The sequence below is a fragment of the Rhinoderma darwinii genome, unplaced genomic scaffold (assembly GCF_050947455.1).
Source record: "Rhinoderma darwinii isolate aRhiDar2 unplaced genomic scaffold, aRhiDar2.hap1 Scaffold_116, whole genome shotgun sequence".
NCBI classification, from domain to species: Eukaryota; Metazoa; Chordata; class Amphibia; order Anura; family Rhinodermatidae; genus Rhinoderma; species Rhinoderma darwinii.
Window position 1 is genome coordinate 65041 of NW_027461953.1, and position 22647 is coordinate 87687.

The window sequence follows — 22647 nt, forward strand, 5'->3', positions numbered from 1 at the left end:
CTACAGGGGGGCTGTGTGTGGCCCTATCTACAGGGGGGCTGTGTGTGGCCCTATCTACAGGGGGGCAGTGTGTGGCCCTATCTACAGGGGGGCAGTGTGTGGCCCTATCTACAGGGGGGCAGTGTGTGGCCCTATCTACAGGGGGGCAGTGTGTGGCCCTATCTACAGGGAGCACTGTGTGGCACTCCCTACAGGGAGCAGTGTGTGGTAATATCTACAGGGAGCAGTGTGTGTGATAATATCTACATGGAGCAGTGTGTGGTAATATCTACAGGGAGCAGTGTGTGGTAATATCTCAGTGTGTGTGTGGTAATATCTACAGGGAGCAGTGTGTGTGTGTGTGGTAATATCTACAGGGAGCAGTGTGTGGTAATACTTACAGGGAGCAGTGTGTGGTAATATCTACAGGGAGCAGTGTGTGGTAATATCTACAGGGAGCACTGTGTGGTAATATCTACAGGGAGCACTGTGTGTGGTAATATCTACAGGGAGCACTGTGTGTGGTAATATCTACAGGGAGCAGCGTGTGGTAATATCTACAGGGAGCAGCGTGTGGTAATATCTACAGGGAGCAGCGTGTGGTAATATCTACAGGGAGCAGCGTGTGGTAATATCTACAGAGAGCAGTGTGTGTGGTAATATCTACAGGGAGCAGCGTGTGGTAATATCTACAGGGCGCAGCGTGTGGTAATATCTACAGGGAGCAGTGTGTGGTAATATCTACAGGGAGCAGTGTGTGGCATTCCCTACAGGGAGCAGTGTGTGTGTTAATATCTACAGGGAGCAGTGTGTGGTAATATCTACAGGGAGCAGTGTGTGTGGCATTCCCTACAGGGAGCAGTGTGTGTGGTAATATCTACAGGGAGCAGTGTGTGTGGTAATATCTACAGGGAGCAGTGTGTGGTAATATCTACAGGGAGCAGTGTGTGTGGTAATATCTACAGGGAGCAGTGTGTGGTAATATCTACAGGGAGCAGTGTGTGCAGTGGCGGATTATCATATGGGCGATTCGGGCGGCCGCCCGAGGCTCCCAGGGGGCCCATGGCAGCCCGAACCGCACATCATCTTGCTAACTAACGAAGATGAGGAGGGGAGGAGCAGGGAATTGGCCGGGAAAGGGGTAGGACACGCCTCCCTGACAAGTGCGGGCCGCCGCCATTGAGTAACAGAACAGCGACGGACGGCTGTTCTGTTACTCCGAATCTGCAAGACAAGAGCCGGGCGGTCGGTCACCGGCGCTGAGGTCAGTACAGCAGGCTTATCCTCCTGCCCAACTGGTTCCCGACCGCTGGCTGTATTTTTACGGCCAGCGGTCAGGGACGGGTCTTTAAAACCCGAGTCATAGACTTTCTACGGCTCGGGTTTTAACTTGCTGCCCGCGCGATCGGGCAGCTGAATGTCGGCTTTCGCTGCTTCTGTCTTCTCCGATGTCTTTTTACACAGCGTTCAATGAACGCTGTGTATAGGAATAGAGACAGCAGCAGCGGCGCTGTCTCTATTCCTCCCGGTGATCATGTGACTGGTCACCTGATCGCCGGGTGCCGTTAGTGGCAGACTGCTGCTGGGTCTTACTAGACCCAGCACAGCCCTATTAGTGACAATCGTCACTATGAGAGGGCTGATTTCCCTTGTAATTGGGGCTGCTGTGCAGCTCCAGTTACAGTGGAAAAACATGGTGTAAAAGAAAGAAAAAAAATATATAAAGTTCCCCAAAGGTCTTTTTTGACCTTTGAGGATCAGACCACAGTAATAAAAAAATAGGAAAGTAAAGTGCAAAAAAAATGAAATAATAAATACACATAAAATACCCACCCCAATAAAAACCGTTCCCCCCCGCCAATCATTGTTGTAACGCTAGCGCTGACCCAATTACCCTAATATAGACATGTAATATATAAAAATTTACGGTAAACAATGACGATCACAAATAAAAGGTCTATTTTAGGGTAAAACTATGTTATTACCAAAAAAAATAGCTGAAACGTAAAAAAGCTTATTTTTTTACTATTATTTTCAAACTTTATGAATAAAAATTCTAAAATAGCAAAAAAGGTGTGTATAAAAACAATAAAAAATGAAACCTGCATTGTCTACGGAAAAAACGTCGCAAAAATCACGTCGTTTTTATTTATTTTTTATAAAAATGTGTGTTTGGTGCAACTTTGTAATTACGTTTTATTAAAAAATATTTTCACTTTTTGAGATACAGCTGCTTTGTATCCTGTATCCGTCAGGTCAGCAGGACTGACGGGATCAGTGAAACGGGCCCTGCGCTAAATTATAATCTTAGATGTGATAGATTTGAGGTGGATCCTGCGTGTCACTGATCCTGTCAGTCCTGCTGACCTGATGGATACAGGATACAAAGCAGCTGTATCTCAAAAAGTAAAAATATTTTTTAATAAAACGTAATTACAAAGTTGCACCAAACACACATTTTTATAAAAAATAAATAAAAACTACGTGATTTTTGCGACGTTTTTTCCGTAGACAATGCAGGTTTCGTTTTTTATACACACCTTTTTTGCTATTTTACAATTTGTATTCATAAAGTTTGAAAAAAATAGTAAAAAAATAAGCTTTTTTACGTTTCAGCTATTTTTTTTGGTAATAACATAGTTTTACCCTAAAATAGACCTTTTATTTGTAATAGTCATTGTTTACCGTAAATTGTAATATATTACATGTCTATATTAGGGTAATTGGGTAATATATATATAAAAATTATGATATAAAGTTTTTAAATATGTACATAACCTTGTGCCACTATATACAAGGCGGAGCGCTGTGTGCCACTATATACAAGGGGGAGCGCTGTGTGCCACTATATACAAGGGGGAGCGCTGTGTGCCACTATATACAAGGGGGAGCGCTGTGTGGCACTATATACAAGGGGGAGCGCTGTGTGGCACTATATACAAGAGGAGCGCTGTGTGGCACTATATACAAGGGGGAGCGCTGTGTGGCACTATATACAAGGGGGGGCTGTGTAGTGCTATCCACAGTGGTATGTGTGTGGCGCTCTTTTTGGTGCTATTTACAAGAGGGGGAGGGCTGTGTGGCGCTCTCTACAGGGGGCTGTATGGCACTATCTATATGGGGCTGTGTGTAACGCTCTCTACGGGGAGGATGTGTGATATATAGAGGGGGCTGTGTATGGCGATATCTATGGGGGTGTGTAATATCTACAGGGGCTGTGTGTGGCACTATGTACAGGGGGCTGTGTGTATGTGGTGTTTTACAGTGTGTGGTATTATTATATTCAGGCACGCAGTGTTTGGTGCTATTATATTTAGGGGCACAGTATGTGGCACCATGATAACTTTATTTTCGTTTATAGGTGTGGAAATGTTGGAAAAGTGAGGAGACGTCTGAGTGGCAAATTCTGCAGAAATGAGTCATGGCCGGGAGAAGTCGTCATGAGCGCTGGACCGGATGGAGAAGAAAAGAGGAAAAAAACTACTAGAATCTGAGACGTCGTCACCTGTGAGTCACTAGATTTATAGAGAATCTGTCACCTCTCCTGACATGTTTATTATAGGAATCCTTGTATTTCACAAAAAGTCTTTCTGCAGTCCAGGACTGATAGACAATTCCCCTTGTCAGGAGGTTGTGTCCCTGCACAGTGTGATACTCTCAGTATGTAGGGACACAGCCCTGTGACAAGGGAAATCGTAACACTGTTAATGCTTGCCCAAAAAAGTAGTGTCAAAAATAGTTACGGCGCGGCAGGGCGGCGGTGAGGAAGGGGGGCCCAAGTTTGGGTAACAGCCCAGGGCCCATGGTCTACTTAATCCGCCACTGAGTGTGTGTGGTAATATCTACAGGGAGCAGTGTGTGTGGTAATATCTACAGGGAGCAGTGTGTGGCATTCCCTACAGGGAGCAGTGTGTGTGGTAATATCTACAGGGAGCAGTGTGTGGTAATATCTACAGGGAGCAGCGTGTGGTAATATCTACAGGGAGCAGTGTGTGTGGTAATATCTACAGGGAGCAGTGTGTGTGGTAATATCTACAGGGAGCAGTGTGTGGTAATATCTACAGGGAGCAGTGTGTGTGGTAATATCTACAGGGAGCAGTGTGTGTGGTACGATCTACAGGGAGCAGTGTGTGTGGTACGATCTACAGGGAGCAGTGTGTGGTAATATCTACAGGGAGCAGTGTGTGGTACTATCTACAGGGAGCAGTGTGTGTGGTAATAACTACAGGGAGCAGTGTGTGTGGTAATATCTACAGGGAGCAGTGTGTGGTAATATCTACAGGGAGCAGTGTGTGGTACTATCTACAGGGAGCAGTGTGTGTGGTAATAACTACAGGGAGCAGTGTGTGTGGTAATAACTACAGGGAGCAGTGTGTGTGGTAATAACTACAGGGAGCAGTGTGTGTGGTAATATCTACAGGGAGCAGTGTGTGTGGTAATATCTACAGGGAGCAGTGTGTGTGGTAATATCTACAGGGAGCAGTGTGTGGTAATATCTACAGGGAGCAGTGTGTGTGGTAATATATACAGGGAGCAGTGTGTGTGGTAATATCTACAGGGAGCAGTGTGTGTGTGGTAATATCTACAGGGAGCAGTGTGTGTGTGGTAATATCTACAGGGAGCAGTGTGTGTGTGGTAATATCTACAGGGAGCAGTGTGTGGTAATATCTACAGGGAGCAGTGTGTGTGGTAATAACTACAGGGAGCAGTGTGTGTGGTAATATCTACAGGGAGCAGTGTGTGGTAATATCTACAGGGAGCAGTGTGTGGTAATATCTACAGGGAGCAGTGTGTGGTAATATCTACAGGGAGCAGTGTGTGTGGTACTATCTACAGGGAGCAGTGTGTGTGGTAATATATACAGGGAGCAGTGTGTGTGGTAATATATACAGGGAGCAGTGTGTGTGGTAATATCTACAGGGAGCGGTGTGGTAAAATCTACAGGGAGCAGTGTGTGTGGTAATATATACAGGGAGCAGTGTGTGTGGTAATATATACAGGGAGCAGTGTGTGTGGTAATATCTACAGGGAGCAGTGTGTGTGGTAATATCTACAGGGAGCAGTGTGTGTGGTAATATCTACAGGGAGAAGTGTGTGTGGTAATATCTACAGGGGGCAGTGTGTGTGGTACTATCTACAGGGAGCAGTGTGTGTGTGTGGTAATATCTACAGGGAGCAGTGTGTGGTAATATATACAGGGAGCAGTGTGTGTGGTAATATCTACAGGGAGCAGTGTGTGTGGTAATATCTACAGGGAGCAGTGTGTGTGGTAATATATACAGGGAGCAGTGTGTGTGGTAATATCTACAGGGAGCAGTGTGTGTGGTAATATCTACAGGGAGCAGTGTGTGTGGTAATATCTACAGGGAGCAGTGTGTGTGTGGTAATATCTACAGGGAGCAGTGTGTGGTAATATCTACAGGGAGCAGTGTGTGGTAATATCTACAGGGAGCAGTGTGTGTGGTAATATCTACAGGGAGCAGTGTGTGGTAATATCTACAGGGAGCAGTGTGTGGTAATATCTACAGGGAGCAGTGTGTGGTAATATCTACAGGGAGCAGTGTGTGTGGTAATATCTACAGGGAGCAGTGTGTGTGGTAATATCTACAGGGAGCAGTGTGTGTGGTAATATCTACAGGGAGCAGTGTGTGTGGTAATATCTACAGGGAGCAGTGTGTGTGGTAATATCTACAGGGAGCAGTGTGTGTGGTAATATCTACAGGGAGCAGTGTGTGGTAATATCTACAGGGAGCAGTGTGTGTGGTAATATCTACAGGGAGCAGTGTGTGTGGTAATATCTACAGGGAGCAGTGTGTGTGGTAATATCTACAGGGAGCAGTGTGTGTGGTAATATCTACAGGGGGCAGTGTGTGGTAATATCTACAGGGAGCAGTGTGTGGTAATATCTACAGGGAGCAGCATGTGTGGTAATATCTACAGGGGGCAGTGTGTGTGTGGCATTCTCTACAGGGAGCAGTGTCTGGTAATATCTACAGGGAGCAGTGTCTGGTAATATCTACAGGGAGCAGTGTGTGTGGTAATATCTACAGGGAGCAGTGTGTGTGTGGTAATATCTACAGGGAGCAGTGTGTGTGGTAATATCTACAGGGAGCAGCGTGTGTGGTAATATATACAGGGAGCAGTGTGTGTGTGGTAATATCTACAGGGAGCAGCGTGTGGTAATATCTACAGGGAGCAGTGTGTGGTAATATCTACAGGGAGCAGTGTGTGTGGTAATATCTACAGGGAGCAGTGTGTGGTAATATCTACAGGGAGCAGTGTGTGTGGTAATACCTACAGGGAGCAGTGTGTGGTAATATCTACAGGGAGCAGTGTGTGTGGTAATATCTACAGGGAGCAGTGTGTGGTAATATCTACAGGGAGCAGTGTGTGGTAATATCTACAGGGAGCAGTGTGTGTGGTAATATCTACAGGGAGCAGTGTGTGTGGTAATATCTACAGGGAGCAGCGTGTGTGGTAATATATACAGGGAGCAGTGTGTGGTAATATCTACAGGGAGCAGTGTGTGTGGTAAAATCTACAGGGAGCAGTGTGTGTGGTAATATCTACAGGGAGCAGTGTGTGTGGTAATATCTACAGGGAGCAGTGTGTGTGGTAATATCTACAGGGAGCAGTGTGTGTGGTAATATCTACAGGGAGCAGTGTGTGGTATTATACACAGGGAGCAGTGTGTGGTAATATGTACAGGGAGCAGTGTGTGGTAATATCTACAGGGAGCAGTGTGTGGTAATATATACAAGGAGCAGTGTGTGTGGTAATATCTACAGGGAGCAGTGTGTGTGGTAATATCTACAGGGAGCAGTGTGTGTGTGGTAATATCTACAGGGAGCAGTGTGTGTGGTAATATCTACAGGGAGCAGTGTGTGTGGTAATATCTACAGGGAGCAGTGTGTGGTAATATATACAGGGAGCAGTGTGTGTGGTAATATATACAGGGAGCAGTGTGTGTGGTATTATCTACAGGGAGCAGTGTGTGTGATAATATCTACAGGGAGCGGTGTGTGTGGTAATATCTACAGGGAGCGGTGTGTGTGGTAATATCTACAGGGAGCAGTGTGTGGTAATATCTACAGGGAGCAGTGTGTGGTAATATCTACAGGGAGCAGTGTGTGTGGTAATATATACAGGGAGCAGTGTGGTAATATCTACAGGGAGCAGTGTGTGTGGTAATATCTACAGGGAGCAGTGTGTGGTAATATATACAGGGAGCAGTGTGTGTGGTAATATCTACAGGGAGCAGTGTGTGTGTGGTAATATCTACATGGAGCAGTGTGTGTGGTAATATCTACAGGGAGCAGTGTGTGTGGTAATATCTACAGGGAGCAGTGTGTGTGGTAATATCTACAGGGAGCAGTGTGTGTGGTAATATCTACAGGGAGCAGTGTGTGTGGTAATATCTACAGGGAGCAGTGTGTGTGGTAATATCTACAGGGAGCAGTGTGTGTGGTAATATCTACAGGGAGCAGTGTGTGTGGTAATATATACAGGGAGCAGTGTGTGTGGTAATATATACAGGGAGCAGTGTGGTAATATCTACAGGGAGCAGTGTGTGTGGTAATATCTACAGGGAGCAGTGTGTGTGTGGTAATATCTACAGGGAGCAGTGTGTGTGGTAATATCTACAGGGAGCAGTGTGTGTGGTAATATCTACAGGGAGCAGTGTGTGTGGTAATATCTACAGGGAGCAGTGTGTGTGGTAATATCTACAGGGAGCAGTGTGTGGTAATATCTACAGGGAGCAGTGTGTGTGGTAATATCTACAGGGAGCAGTGTGTGTGGTAATATCTACAGGGAGCAGTGTGTGTGGTAATATCTACAGGGAGCAGTGTGTGTGGTAATATCTACAGGGGGCAGTGTGTGGTAATATCTACAGGGAGCAGTGTGTGGTAATATCTACAGGGAGCAGCATGTGTGGTAATATCTACAGGGGGCAGTGTGTGTGTGGCATTCTCTACAGGGAGCAGTGTCTGGTAATATCTACAGGGAGCAGTGTCTGGTAATATCTACAGGGAGCAGTGTGTGTGGTAATATCTACAGGGAGCAGTGTGTGTGGTAATATCTACAGGGAGCAGTGTGTGTGGTAATATCTACAGGGAGCAGCGTGTGTGGTAATATATACAGGGAGCAGTGTGTGTGTGGTAATATCTACAGGGAGCAGCGTGTGGTAATATCTACAGGGAGCAGTGTGTGGTAATATCTACAGGGAGCAGTGTGTGTGGTAATATCTACAGGGAGCAGTGTGTGGTAATATCTACAGGGAGCAGTGTGTGTGGTAATATCTACAGGGAGCAGTGTGTGGTAATATCTACAGGGAGCAGTGTGTGGTAATATCTACAGGGAGCAGTGTGTGGTAATATCTACAGGGAGCAGTGTGTGTGGTAATATATACAGGGAGCAGTGTGGTAATATCTACAGGGAGCAGTGTGTGTGGTAATATCTACAGGGAGCAGTGTGTGGTAATATATACAGGGAGCAGTGTGTGTGGTAATATCTACAGGGAGCAGTGTGTGTGTGGTAATATCTACAGGGAGCAGTGTGTGTGGTAATATCTACAGGGAGCAGTGTGTGTGGTAATATCTACAGGGAGCAGTGTGTGTGGTAATATCTACAGGGAGCAGTGTGTGTGGTAATATCTACAGGGAGCAGTGTGTGTGGTAATATCTACAGGGAGCAGTGTGTGTGGTAATATCTACAGGGAGCAGTGTGTGTGGTAATATATACAGGGAGCAGTGTGGTAATATCTACAGGGAGCAGTGTGTGTGGTAATATCTACAGGGAGCAGTGTGTGTGGTAATATATACAGGGAGCAGTGTGTGTGGTAATATCTACAGGGAGCAGTGTGTGTGTGGTAATATCTACAGGGAGCAGTGTGTGGTAATATCTACAGGGAGCAGTGTGTGGTAATATCTACAGGGAGCAGTGTCTGTGGTAATATATACAGGGAGCAGTGTGTGTGGTAATATATACAGGGAGCAGTGTGGTAATATCTACAGGGAGCAGTGTGTGTGGTAATATCTACAGGGAGCAGTGTGTGTGGTAATATATACAGGGAGCAGTGTGTGGTAATATCTACAGGGAGCAGTGTGTGGTAATATCTACAGGGAGCAGTGTGTGTGGTAATAACTACAGGGAGCAGTGTGTGTGGTAATATCTACAGGGAGCAGTGTGTGGTAATATCTACAGGGAGCAGTGTGTGTGGTAATATCTACAGGGAGCAGTGTGTGGTAATATCTACAGGGAGCAGTGTGTGTGGTAATATCTACAGGGAGCAGTGTGTGTGGTAATATATACAGGGAGCAGTGTGGTAATATCTACAGGGAGCAGTGTGTGTGGTAATATCTACAGGGAGCAGTGTGTGTGGTAATATCTACAGGGAGCAGTGTGTGTGGTAATATCTACAGGGAGCAGTGTGTGGTAATATCTACAGGGAGCAGTGTGTGTGGTAATATCTACAGGGAGCAGTGTGTGTGGTAATATCTACAGGGAGCAGTGTGTGTGGTAATATCTACAGGGAGCAGCGTGTATGGTAATATCTACATGGAGCAGTGTGTGGTAATATCTACAGGGTGTGTAGTACTATCTACAGGGAGCAGTGTGTGGTAATATCTACAGGGAGCAGTGTGTAGTAATATCTACAGGGAGCAGTGTGTGTGTGTGTGTGTGTGTGTGTGTGTGTGTAGTAATATCTACAGGGAGCAGCGTGTTGTAATATCTACAGGGAGCAGTGTGTGGTAATATCTACAGGGAGCAGTGTGTGTGGTAATATCTACAGGGAGCAGTGTGTGTGGTAATATCTACAGGGAGCAGTGTGTGTGGTAATATCTACAGGGAGCAGTGTGTGGTAATATCTACAGGGAGCAGTGTGTGGTAATATCTACAGGGAGCAGTGTGTGGTAATATCTACAGGGAGCAGTGTGTGGTAATATCTACAGGGAGCAGTGTGTGGTAATATCTACAGGGAGCAGTGTGTGGTAATATCTACAGGGAGCAGTGTGTGGTAATATCTACAGGGAGCAGTGTGTGGTAATATCTACAGGGAGCAGTGTGTGGTAATATCTACAGGGAGCAGTGTGTGGTAATATCTACAGGGAGCAGTGTGTGGTAATATCTACAGGGAGCAGTGTGTGTGGCCCTATCTACAGGGAGCAGTGTGTGTGGTAATATCTACAGGGAGCAGTGTGTGGTAATATCTACAGGGAGCAGTGTGTGGTAATATCTACTGGGAGCAGTGTGTGGTAATATCTACAGGGAGCAGTGTGTGGTAATATCTACAGGGAGCAGTGTGTGGTAATATCTACAGGGAGCAGTGTGTGGTAATATCTACAGGGAGCAGTGTGTGTGGTAATATCTACAGGGAGCAGTGTGTGTGGTAATATCTACAGGGAGCAGTGTGTTTGGTAATATCTACAGGGAGCAGTGTGTGGTATTATATACAGGGGGCAGTGTGTGGTAATATCTACAGGGAGCAGTGTGTGGTAATATGTACAGGGAGCAGTGTGTGTGGTAATATCTACAGGGAGCAGTGTGTGTGGTAATATCTACAGGGAGCAGTGTGTGGTAATATCTACAGGGAGCAGTGTGTGTGGTAATATCTACAGGGAGCAGTGTGTGTGGTAATATCTACAGGGAGCAGTGTGTGTGGTAATATCTACAGGGAGCAGTGTGTGTGGCCCTATCTACAGGGAGCAGTGTGTGTGGTAATATCTACAGGGAGCAGTGTGTGTGGTAATATCTACAGGGAGCAGTGTGTGTGGTAATATGTACAGGGAGCAGTGTGTGGTATTATACACAGGGGGCAGTGTGTGGTAATATCTACAGGGAGCAGTGTGTGGTAATATGTACAGGGAGCAGTGTGTGGTAATATCTACAGGGAGCAGTGTGTGGTATTATCTACAGGGAGCAGTGTGTGTGATAATATCTACAGGGAGCGGTGTGTGTGGTAATATCTACAGGGAGCAGTGTGTGGTAATATCTACAGGGAGCAGTGTGTGGTAATATCTACAGGGAGCAGTTTGTGTGGTAATATCTACAGGGAGCAGTGTCTGTGGTAATATATACATGGAGCAGTGTGTGTGGTAATATCTACAGGGAGCAGTGTGTGTGGTAATATCTACAGGGAGCAGTGTGTGTGGTAATATCTACAGGGAGCAGTGTGTGGTAATATCTACAGGGAGCAGTGTGTGTGTGGTAATATCTACAGGGGGCGCTGTGTGTGGCCCTATCTATAGTGGGCTGTGTGTGGAGATATCTACAGGGAGCAGTGTGTGGCATTCCCTACAGGGAGCAGTGTGTGTGGTAATATCTACAGGGAGCAGTGTGTGTGTGTGTGTAGTAATATCTACAGGGAGCAGCGTGTGTGGTAACATATACAGGGAGCAGTGTGTGGTAATATCTACAGGGAGCAGTGTGTGTGGTAATATCTACAGGGAGCAGTGTGTGTGGTAATATATACAGGGAGCAGTGTGTGTGGTAATATCTACAGGGAGCAGTGTGTGGTAATATATACAGGGAGCAGTGTGTGGTAATATCTACAGGGAGCAGTGTGTGGTAATATCTACAGGGAGCAGTGTGTGTGGTAATATCTACAGGGAGCAGTGTGTGTGGTAATATATACAGGGAGCAGTGTGTGTGTGGTAATATCTACAGGGAGCAGTGTGTGTGGTAATATCTACAGGGAGCAGTGTGTGTGGTAATATATACAGGGAGCAGTGTGTAGTAATATCTACAGGGAGCAGTGTGTAGTAATATCTACAGGGAGCAGTGTGTGTGGTAATATCTACAGGGAGCAGTGTGTGTGGTAATATCTACAGGGAGCAGTGTGTGTGGCCCTATCTACAGGGAGCAGTGTGTGTGGTAATATCTACAGGGAGCAGTGTGTGTGGTAATATCTACAGGGAGCAGTGAGTGGTATTATACACAGGGGGCAGTGAGTGGTATTATACACAGGGGGCAGTGTGTGGTAATATCTACAGGGAGCAGTGTGTGTGGTAATATCTACAGGGAGCAGTGTGTGTGGTAATATCTACAGGGAGCAGTGTGTGTGGTAATATCTACAGGGAGCAGTGTGTGTGGTATTATCTACAGGGAGCAGTGTGTGTGGTAATATCTACAGGGAGCAGTGTGTGTGGTAATATCTACAGGGAGCAGTGTGTGTGGTAATATCTACAGGGAGCAGTGTGTGTGGTAATATCTACAGGGAGCAGTGTGTGTGGTAATATCTACAGGGAGCAGCGTGTATGGTAATATCTACATGGAGCAGTGTGTGGTAATATCTACAGGGTGTGTAGTACTATCTACAGGGAGCAGTGTGTGGTAATATCTACAGGGAGCAGTGTGTGTAGTATTATCTACAGGGAGCAGTGTGTGTGGTAATATCTACAGGGAGCAGTGTGTGTGGTAATATCTACAGGGAGCAGTGTGTGTGTTAATATCTACAGGGAGCAGTGTGTGGTAATATCTACAGGGAGCAGTGTGTGTGGTAATATCTACAGGGAGCAGTGTGTGTGGTAATATCTACAGGGAGCAGTGTGTGTGGTAATATCTACAGGGAGCAGCGTGTATGGTAATATCTACATGGAGCAGTGTGTGGTAATATCTACAGGGTGTGTAGTACTATCTACAGGGAGCAGTGTGTGGTAATATCTACAGGGAGCAGTGTGTAGTAATATCTACAGGGAGCAGTGTGTGTGTGTGTGTGTAGTAATATCTACAGGGAGCAGCGTGTTGTAATATATACAGGGAGCAGTGTGTGTGGTAATATCTACAGGGAGCAGTGTGTGTGGTAATATCTACAGGGAGCAGTGTGTGTGGTAATATCTACAGGGAGCAGTGTGTGTGGTAATATCTACAGGGAGCAGTGTGTGGTAATATCTACAGGGAGCAGTGTGTGTGGTAATATCTACAGGGAGCAGTGTGTGGTAATATCTACAGGGAGCAGTGTGTGGTAATATCTACAGGGAGCAGTGTGTGTGGCCCTATCTACAGGGAGCAGTGTGTGTGGTAATATCTACAGGGAGCAGTGTGTGTGGTAATATCTACAGGGAGCAGTGTGTGGTAATATCTACAGGGAGCAGTGTGTGGTAATATCTACAGGGAGCAGTGTGTGGTAATATCTACAGGGAGCAGTGTGTGTGGCCCTATCTACAGGGAGCAGTGTGTGTGGTAATATCTACAGGGAGCAGTGTGTGTGGTAATATCTACAGGGAGCAGTGTGTGGTATTATATACAGGGGGCAGTGTGTGGTAATATCTACAGGGAGCAGTGTGTGGTAATATGTACAGGGAGCAGTGTGTGTGGTAATATCTACAGGGAGCAGTGTGTGGTAATATCTACAGGGAGCAGTGTGTGTGGTAATATCTACAGGGAGCAGTGTGTGTGGTAATATCTACAGGGAGCAGTGTGTGTGGTAATATCTACAGGGAGCAGTGTGTGTGGCCCTATCTACAGGGAGCAGTGTGTGTGGCCCTATCTACAGGGAGCAGTGTGTGTGGTAATATCTACAGGGAGCAGTGTGTGTGGTAATATCTACAGGGAGCAGTGTGTGGTATTATACACAGGGGGCAGTGTGTGGTAATATCTACAGGGAGCAGTGTGTGGTAATATGTACAGGGAGCAGTGTGTGTGGTAATATCTACAGGGAGCAGTGTGTGGTATTATCTACAGGGAGCAGTGTGTGTGATAATATCTACAGGGAGCGGTGTGTGGTAATATCTACAGGGAGCAGTGTGTGGTAATATCTACAGGGAGCAGTGTGTGGTAATATCTACAGGGAGCAGTGTGTGGTAATATCTACAGGGAGCAGTGTGTGTGGTAATATCTACAGGGAGCAGTGTCTGTGGTAATATATACATGGAGCAGTGTGTGTGGTAATAACTACAGGGAGCAGTGTGTGTGGTAATATCTACAGGGAGCAGTGTGTGTGGTAATATCTACAGGGAGCAGTGTGTGTGGTAATATCTACAGGGAGCAGTGTGTGGTAATATCTACAGGGGGCGCTGTGTGTGGCCCTATCTATAGTGGGCTGTGTGTGGAGATATCTACAGGGAGCAGTGTGTGGCATTCCCTACAGGGAGCAGTGTGTGTGGTAATATCTACAGGGAGCAGTGTGTGTGTGTGTGTAGTAATATCTACAGGGAGCAGCGTGTGTGGTAATATATACAGGGAGCAGTGTGTGGTAATATCTACAGGGAGCAGTGTGTGTGGTAAAATCTACAGGGAGCAGTGTGTGTGGTAATATATACAGGGAGCAGTGTGTGTGGTAATATCTACAGGGAGCAGTGTGTGGTAATATATACAGGGAGCAGTGTGTGGTAATATCTACAGGGAGCAGTGTGTGTGGTAATATCTACAGGGAGCAGTGTGTGTGGTAATATATACAGGGAGCAGTGTGTGTGTGGTAATATCTACAGGGAGCAGTGTGTGTGGTAATATCTACAGGGAGCAGTGTGTGTGGTAATATCTACAGGGAGCAGTGTGTGTGGTAATATCTACAGGGAGCATTCTGTAGTAATATCTACAGGGAGCAGTGTGTGGTAATATCTACAGGGAGCAGTGTGTGTGTGGTAATATCTACTGGGGGCGCTGTGTGTGGCCCTATCTATAGTGGGCTGTGTGTGGAGATATCTACAGGGAGCAGTGTGTGGCATTCCCTACAGGGAGCAGTGTGTGTGGTAATATCTACAGGGAGCAGTGTGTGTGTGTGTGTAGTAATATCTACAGGGAGCAGCGTGTGTGGTATTATATACAGGGAGCAGTGTGTGGTAATATCTACAGGGAGCAGTGTGTGTGGTAAAATCTACAGGGAGCAGTGTGTGTGGTAATATATACAGGGAGCAGTGTGTGTGGTAATATCTACAGGGAGCAGTGTGTGTGGTAATATCTACAGGGAGCAGTGTGTGTGGTAATATCTACAGGGAGCAGTGTGTGGTAATATCTACAGGGAGCAGTGTGTGGTAATATCTACAGGGAGCAGTGTGTGGTAATATCTACAGGGAGCAGTGTGTGTGGCCCTATCTACAGGGAGCAGTGTGTGTGGTAATATCTACAGGGAGCAGTGTGTGTGGTAATATCTACAGGGAGCAGTGTGTGGTATTATATACAGGGGGCAGTGTGTGGTAATATCTACAGGGAGCAGTGTGTGGTAATATGTACAGGGAGCAGTGTGTGTGGTAATATCTACAGGGAGCAGTGTGTGGTAATATCTACAGGGAGCAGTGTGTGTGGTAATATCTACAGGGAGCAGTGTGTGTGGTAATATCTACAGGGAGCAGTGTGTGTGGTAATATCTACAGGGAGCAGTGTGTGTGGCCCTATCTACAGGGAGCAGTGTGTGTGGCCCTATCTACAGGGAGCAGTGTGTGTGGTAATATCTACAGGGAGCAGTGTGTGTGGTAATATCTACAGGGAGCAGTGTGTGGTATTATACACAGGGGGCAGTGTGTGGTAATATCTACAGGGAGCAGTGTGTGGTAATATGTACAGGGAGCAGTGTGTGTGGTAATATCTACAGGGAGCAGTGTGTGGTATTATCTACAGGGAGCAGTGTGTGTGATAATATCTACAGGGAGCGGTGTGTGGTAATATCTACAGGGAGCAGTGTGTGGTAATATCTACAGGGAGCAGTGTGTGGTAATATCTACAGGGAGCAGTGTGTGGTAATATCTACAGGGAGCAGTGTGTGTGGTAATATCTACAGGGAGCAGTGTCTGTGGTAATATATACATGGAGCAGTGTGTGTGGTAATAACTACAGGGAGCAGTGTGTGTGGTAATATCTACAGGGAGCAGTGTGTGTGGTAATATCTACAGGGAGCAGTGTGTGTGGTAATATCTACAGGGAGCAGTGTGTGGTAATATCTACAGGGGGCGCTGTGTGTGGCCCTATCTATAGTGGGCTGTGTGTGGAGATATCTACAGGGAGCAGTGTGTGGCATTCCCTACAGGGAGCAGTGTGTGTGGTAATATCTACAGGGAGCAGTGTGTGTGTGTGTGTGTAGTAATATCTACAGGGAGCAGCGTGTGTGGTAATATATACAGGGAGCAGTGTGTGGTAATATCTACAGGGAGCAGTGTGTGTGGTAAAATCTACAGGGAGCAGTGTGTGTGGTAATATATACAGGGAGCAGTGTGTGTGGTAATATCTACAGGGAGCAGTGTGTGGTAATATATACAGGGAGCAGTGTGTGGTAATATCTACAGGGAGCAGTGTGTGTGGTAATATCTACAGGGAGCAGTGTGTGTGGTAATATATACAGGGAGCAGTGTGTGTGTGGTAATATCTACAGGGAGCAGTGTGTGTGGTAATATCTACAGGGAGCAGTGTGTGTGGTAATATCTACAGGGAGCAGTGTGTGTGGTAATATCTACAGGGAGCAGTCTGTAGTAATATCTACAGGGAGCAGTGTGTGGTAATATCTACAGGGAGCAGTGTGTGTGTGGTAATATCTACTGGGGGCGCTGTGTGTGGCCCTATCTATAGTGGGCTGTGTGTGGAGATATCTACAGGGAGCAGTGTGTGGCATTCCCTACAGGGAGCAGTGTGTGTGGTAATATCTACAGGGAGCAGTGTGTGTGTGTGTGTAGTAATATCTACAGGGAGCAGCGTGTGTGGTAATATATACAGGGAGCAGTGTGTGGTAATATCTACAGGGAGCAGTGTGTGTGGTAAAATCTACAGGGAGCAGTGTGTGTGGTAATATATACAGGGAGCAGTGTGTGTGGTAATATCTACAGGGAGCAGTGTTTGGTAATATATACAGGGAGCAGTGTGTGGTAATATCTACAGGGAGCAGTGTGTGTGGTAATATCTACAGGGAGCAGTGTGTGTGGTAATATATACAGGGAGCAGTGTGTGTGTGGTAATATCTACAGGGAGCAGTGTGTGTGGTAATATCTACAGGGAGCAGTGTGTGTGGTAATATCTACAGGGAGCAGTGTGTGTGGTAATATATACAGGGAGCAGTCTGTAGTAATATCTACAGGGAGCAGTGTGTGTGGTAATATCTACAGGGAGCAGTGTGTGTGGTAATATCTACAGGGAGCAGTGTGTGTGGTAATATCTACAGGGAGCAGTGTGTGTGGTAATATCTACAGGGAGCAGTGTGTGTGGTAATATCTACAGGGAGCAGTGTGTGGTATTATACACAGGGGGCAGTGTGTGGTAATATCTACAGGGAGCAGTGTGTGGTAATATCTACAGGGAGCAGTGTGTGTGGTAATATCTACAGGGAGCAGTGTGTGGTGTTATCTACAGGGAGCAGTGTGTGTGATAATATCTACAGGGAGCGGTGTGTGGTAATATCTACAGGGAGCAGTGTGTGGTAATATCTACAGGGAGCAGTGTGTGGTAATATCTACAGGGAGCAGTGTGTGTGGTAATATCTACAGGGAGCAGTGTGTGTGGTAATATCTACAGGGAGCAGTGTGTGTGGTAATATCTACAGGGAGCAGTGTGTGGTAATATCTACAGGGAGCAGTGTGTGTGGTAATATCTACAGGGAGCAGTGTGTGTGGTAATATCTACAGGGAGCAGTGTGTGTGGTAATATCTACAGGGGGCAGTGTGTGGTAATATCTACAGGGAGCAGTGTCTGTGGTAATATATACAGGGAGCAGTGTCTGTGGTAATATCTACAGGGAGCAGTGTGTGGTAATATGTACAGGGAGCAGTGTGTGGTAATATCTACAGGGAGCAGTGTGTGTGGTAATATCTACAGGGAGCAGTGTGTGTGGTAATATCTACAGGGAGCAGTGTGTGGTAATATCTACAGGGAGCAGCGTGTATGGTAATATCTACATGGGGCAGTGTGTGGTAATATCTACAGGGTGTGTAGTACTATCTACAGGGAGCAGTGTGTGGTAATATCTACAGGGAGCAGTGTGTAGTAATATCTACAGGGAGCAGTGTGTGTGTGTGTTGTAATATCTACAGGGAGCAGCGTGTGGTAATATCTACAGGGAGCAGTGTGTGTGGTAATATCTACAGGGAGCAGTGTGTGCAGTCACAGCTCCCTCAGGTGCTGCACTATGTATAATACAGTGTCTGACGTGTTACTGTAATGTAGAACTAAGGAGGAACCCCACCTTAAAGAGTAACAGAAAGGAGAAGACCTTTTCTCTCCTCAGTAGATGTTGACTCGCTCATTGCTGTTACGCTATCTAATCATAGTGGACAGCCTCAAAGCGATGCAAAAGACCTGCAGGAAATTTCTCAAAATCAGCAGGTTTTCTGCATCGCTGTGAAGCGGTCCGCTCTGATTGGACAGTGTCACAGCAAAAAGTGAGGCAACGCCTACTGAGGAGAGATGGTGTCTCCTCTTTGTACCTTTAATTACAACACGCATATGTTAGGTGCAAAACGGAGTAAGGGCTGTAGTGGAACAACATGGAGGGGGGCAAAAAAGAAAAAGACAGCGTTGGAATCTGGAGGACGCCAAGTATAAGGGGAGGAATGTGGTTAAAAAAACAACAAAAAATAACACAGCAGGTCCTGCTTAACCCCTTAATGACCGGGCCATTTTGCACGTTAATCACCAAGGATTATTTTTTGTTTTTTCACGGTCGCATTCCAAGAGTCGTAACTTTTTTTTTATTCCGTGGACATCGCCGTATAAGGGCTTGTTTTTTGCGGGACGAGTTGTATTTTGTAATTGCACCATTTTTAGATGCTTATAATATATTGATTATCTTTTATTAACTTTATTTTAGGAGAAAATTGAAAATAAGCAGCTATTCCAGCATTAATTTTCACGTTATAAATTTACGCCGTTTACTATGAAGCGTAAATAACATAGTTACAGAGTTACATAGTTAGTACGGCTGAAAAAAGACACATGTCCATCAAGTTCAACCAAGGGAAGGGAAAAGGGAAGGAAAAATTTCTACACATAGGAGCTAATATTTTTTTGTTTTAGGAAATTATCTAACCCTTTTTTAAAGCCATCTACTGTCCCTGCTGTGACCAGCTCCTGCGGTAGGCTATTCCATAAATTCACAGTTCTCACTGTAAAGAAGCCTTGTCGCCTCTGCAGCTTGAACCTTTTTTTCTCCAGACGGAGGGAGTGCCCCCTTGTTTTTTGAGGGGGTTTTACAAGGAACAGGATTTCACCATATTTTTTGTATGTGCCATTAATATATTTATATAAGTTAATCATGTCCCCCCTTAGTCTTCTTTTTTCAAGGCTAAATAGGTTTAATTCTTTCAATCTTTCCTCATAACTTAAATTCTCCATGCCCCTTATTAGCTTCGTTGCTCTTCTTTGTATTTTTTCCAACTCCAGGGCATCCTTTCTATGAACTGGAGCCCAGAACTGAACTGCATATTCTAGATGAGGCCTCACTAATGCTTTGTCACCTTTATTCTATGGGTCGGCACGATAACGGGGATACCAAATATGTAAAGGTTTTATATGTTTTCCTGCATTTGCACAATAAAAACCCTTTTAGAAAAAAATTACTTGTTTTTGCATCGCCGCATTCCAAGAGACGTAATGTTTTTATTTTTCCGTCGATGTGGCCGTATGTGGGCTTGATTTTTGCGGGCCAATGCGTAGTTTTCATTAGTACTATTTTGGGGTACATAGAACTTATAGATTAATTTTTATTTTATTTTTTATGGGGGGAATGGGAGAAAAGAGAGAATTTTGCCGTTGTTTTTTTCAGTTTTTTTGGACGCCGTTCATCCGGCGGTTTAATTAATGTGTTCATTTTATTGGTCAAGTTGTTACGATCGCGGGGATACCATATATGTGTATGTGTGATTTGTTTTGACACTTTTACTGAATAAAACCACTTTTTGGGAAAAAAAGTAGTTTTATTTGATTTTGACTGTAATTATTTTTTTTTTTCAACAAACTTTATTTAACTGATTGACATATTTTTTTTAAGTCCCACCAGGGGACGTCACTATGCGATGTGCCGATCGCATATATAATGCTTTGGTATACTTAGTATACCGAAGCATTATTGCCTGTCAGTGTAAAACTGACAGGCAACCTGTTAGGTCATGCCTCCGGCGTCTTTGTTAGACCCCCGGCTGTCATGGAAACCCGACGGCGACCCGCGATTTGTTTGCGGGGGCGCCGATCGGGTGACAGAGGGAGCTCCCCCCTCTGTCAAACACATTAGATGCCGCTGTCACTATTGACAGCGGCATTTAATGGGTTAAACTGCCGGAATCGGAGCGCGCTTCGATTCCGGCAGTTGCAGCAGGAGCCAGGCTGTGTATAACAGCCGTGCTCCTGCCGCTGATCGCGTGGGTACACTGGGAGTACCCGCGCCATCACAGGACGGATATATCCGTCCTCCTGCGCGAACTAGCAGCTGCTGAGGACGGATATATCCGTCCTTCGGCGTTAAGGAGTTAATAAACCACGGAGTTCACTTTCTAAATTCATTATTACTGACCTCTAGTAACACCTCCTGGAATTTCCTCCTCCACTTCACTCTTACACGGTTGATCGCCCCTCACCCGCTCTTCTTCTTCATCCTCCACTTTAACCCCTTCCCCCTGCTGGCATTCTGGGCCCTAATGTCCAAGCCATTTTTTAGATTTTTCCATTGTCACATTCGAAGAGCTGTAACTTTTTTATTTTTGCGTCGGCATAGCTGTATAAGGTCTTGTTTTTTGCGGGACGACTTGCAGTTTTTATTGGTACCATTTGAGAGTAGATGCGACTTTTTGATCACTTTTTATCAAATTTTTTTTAAGTCAGGATTAACAGAAAACAGCAATTTTTCCATTGTTTTTTATTTTATTTTTTACGGCGTTCACAGTGCGGGTTAAATAATGTAACAGCTTTATAGTCGGGGTCGTTACGGACGCGGCGATACCAAATATGTGTAACTTTTTTGCTTTATTGTAGTTTTTTTTAATAGTAAAGCATTTTGTAAGGGGAAAAGCTGGGTTTTTCATTTTTTTTTTTCACTTTTTTTTTTTATTAACTTTATTAAACTTTTTTTACTTTTTTACTAGTCCCACTAGGGGACTTCCCTATCCTCCGATCGCTATTATAATACACTGCAATACTTTTGTATTGCAGTGTATTACTGCCTGTCCGTTTAAAACGGACAGGCATCTGCTAGGTCATGCCTGCGGCATGATCTAGCAGGCATTCGCTGCAGGCAGACCTGGGGGTCTTTATTAGACCCCCGGCTGCCATAGAAGACACAGACACTCGGCGATTTTATCGCCGGGTGTCAGTGAGATGAGAGGGAGCTCCCTCCCTCTCTCCAAAACCATTCAGATGCGGTGCTCGCTATTGTGCACCGCATCTGAAGGGTTAAACAGGTGAGATCGATACTAATATCGATCTCACCCGGCAGAGCAGGGACGCCCCCAGCCCTCAGCTGCTTCTGGCAGCTGAGAGCAGGGAGATTTCACGGCTCCCTGCTCTGTTTACTTTATTCTACAGCAGCGACGTAGTTTGGCGGCGCTCTAGAATAAAGCCCACTAATGACCGCCGTAAAAAGACGTATCGGCGGTCATTAAGGGGTTAATATCAGTCAGATCTTCCCTCTGATTTCACATATGTAACAATTCAGTACAATACAGCAGAGTGCGCAGAATCTAACACATCAACATAAGAAACCACCAAAATCTATGACCACATCTATGACCGCTGGACCAAAAAGTTCCACACCCCCTATATAGATCTGGTATAGGGCTCAGCTTCATCTACCTGATGATTCTCTGGGACATTGTGATTTTCCTCTGGACAGTCCTGGGAATACAGAGGACTGGGACATCTCTCTGGTGGATTTCTCCTACTGGATCCATCTGTAGGAAACACACAGTGACAGAATACATGACTACTGTATATCTGTCTATATATTACCACACACACTGCTCCCTGTAGATATTACCACACACACTGCTCCCTGTAGATATTACCACACACACTGCTCCCTGTAGAGATTACCACACACACTGCCCCCTGTAGATATTACCACACACACTGCTCCCTGTAGATATTACTACACACTGCTCCCTGTAGATATTACCACACACACTGCTCCCTGTAGATATTACCACACACTGCTCCCTGTAGATATTACCACACACACTGCTCCCTGTAGATATTACCACACACACACTGCTCCCTGTATATATTACCACACATGCTGCTCCCTGTAGATATTACCACACACACTGCTCCCTGTAGATATTACCACACACACTGCTCCCTGTAGATATTACCACACACTGCTCCCTGTAGATATTACCACACACACTGCTCCCTGTACATATTACCACACACACTGCTCCCTGTATATATTACCACACACACTGCTTCCTGTAGATATTACCACACACACTGCTCCCTGTAGATATTACCACACACTGCTCCCTGTAGATATTACCACACACTGCTCCCTGTAGATATTACCACACACACTGCTCCCTGTAGAGATTACCACACACACTGCCCCCTGTAGATATTACCACACACACTGCTCCCTGTAGATATTACCACACACACTGCCCCCTGTAGATATTACCACACACACTGCTCCCTGTAGATATTACTACACACACTGCTCCCTGTAGATATTACCACACACACTGCTCCCTGTAGATATTACCACACACATTGCTTCCTGTAGATATTACCACACACACAGCTCCCTGTACATATTACCACACACACTGC

At 45.6% G+C, this 22647-nt stretch overlaps 1 protein-coding gene across 3 annotated transcripts in view; it reads right to left on the reverse strand.

Moving 5' to 3' along the window:
* LOC142699050 (oocyte zinc finger protein XlCOF29-like) overlaps nucleotides 1-22647 on the reverse strand; it is a 58969-nt gene that overhangs the window by 16460 nt on the left and 19862 nt on the right. The window contains exon 2 of one of the 3 annotated variants that reach the window (XR_012865950.1): nucleotides 21676-21773. The exons of the other annotated variants lie outside the window; for them this stretch is intronic. The gene's annotated coding sequence lies outside the window, so the exon portion shown is untranslated. The remainder of the gene's footprint in view (nucleotides 1-21675; nucleotides 21774-22647) is intronic. 3 annotated transcript variants of the gene reach the window in all.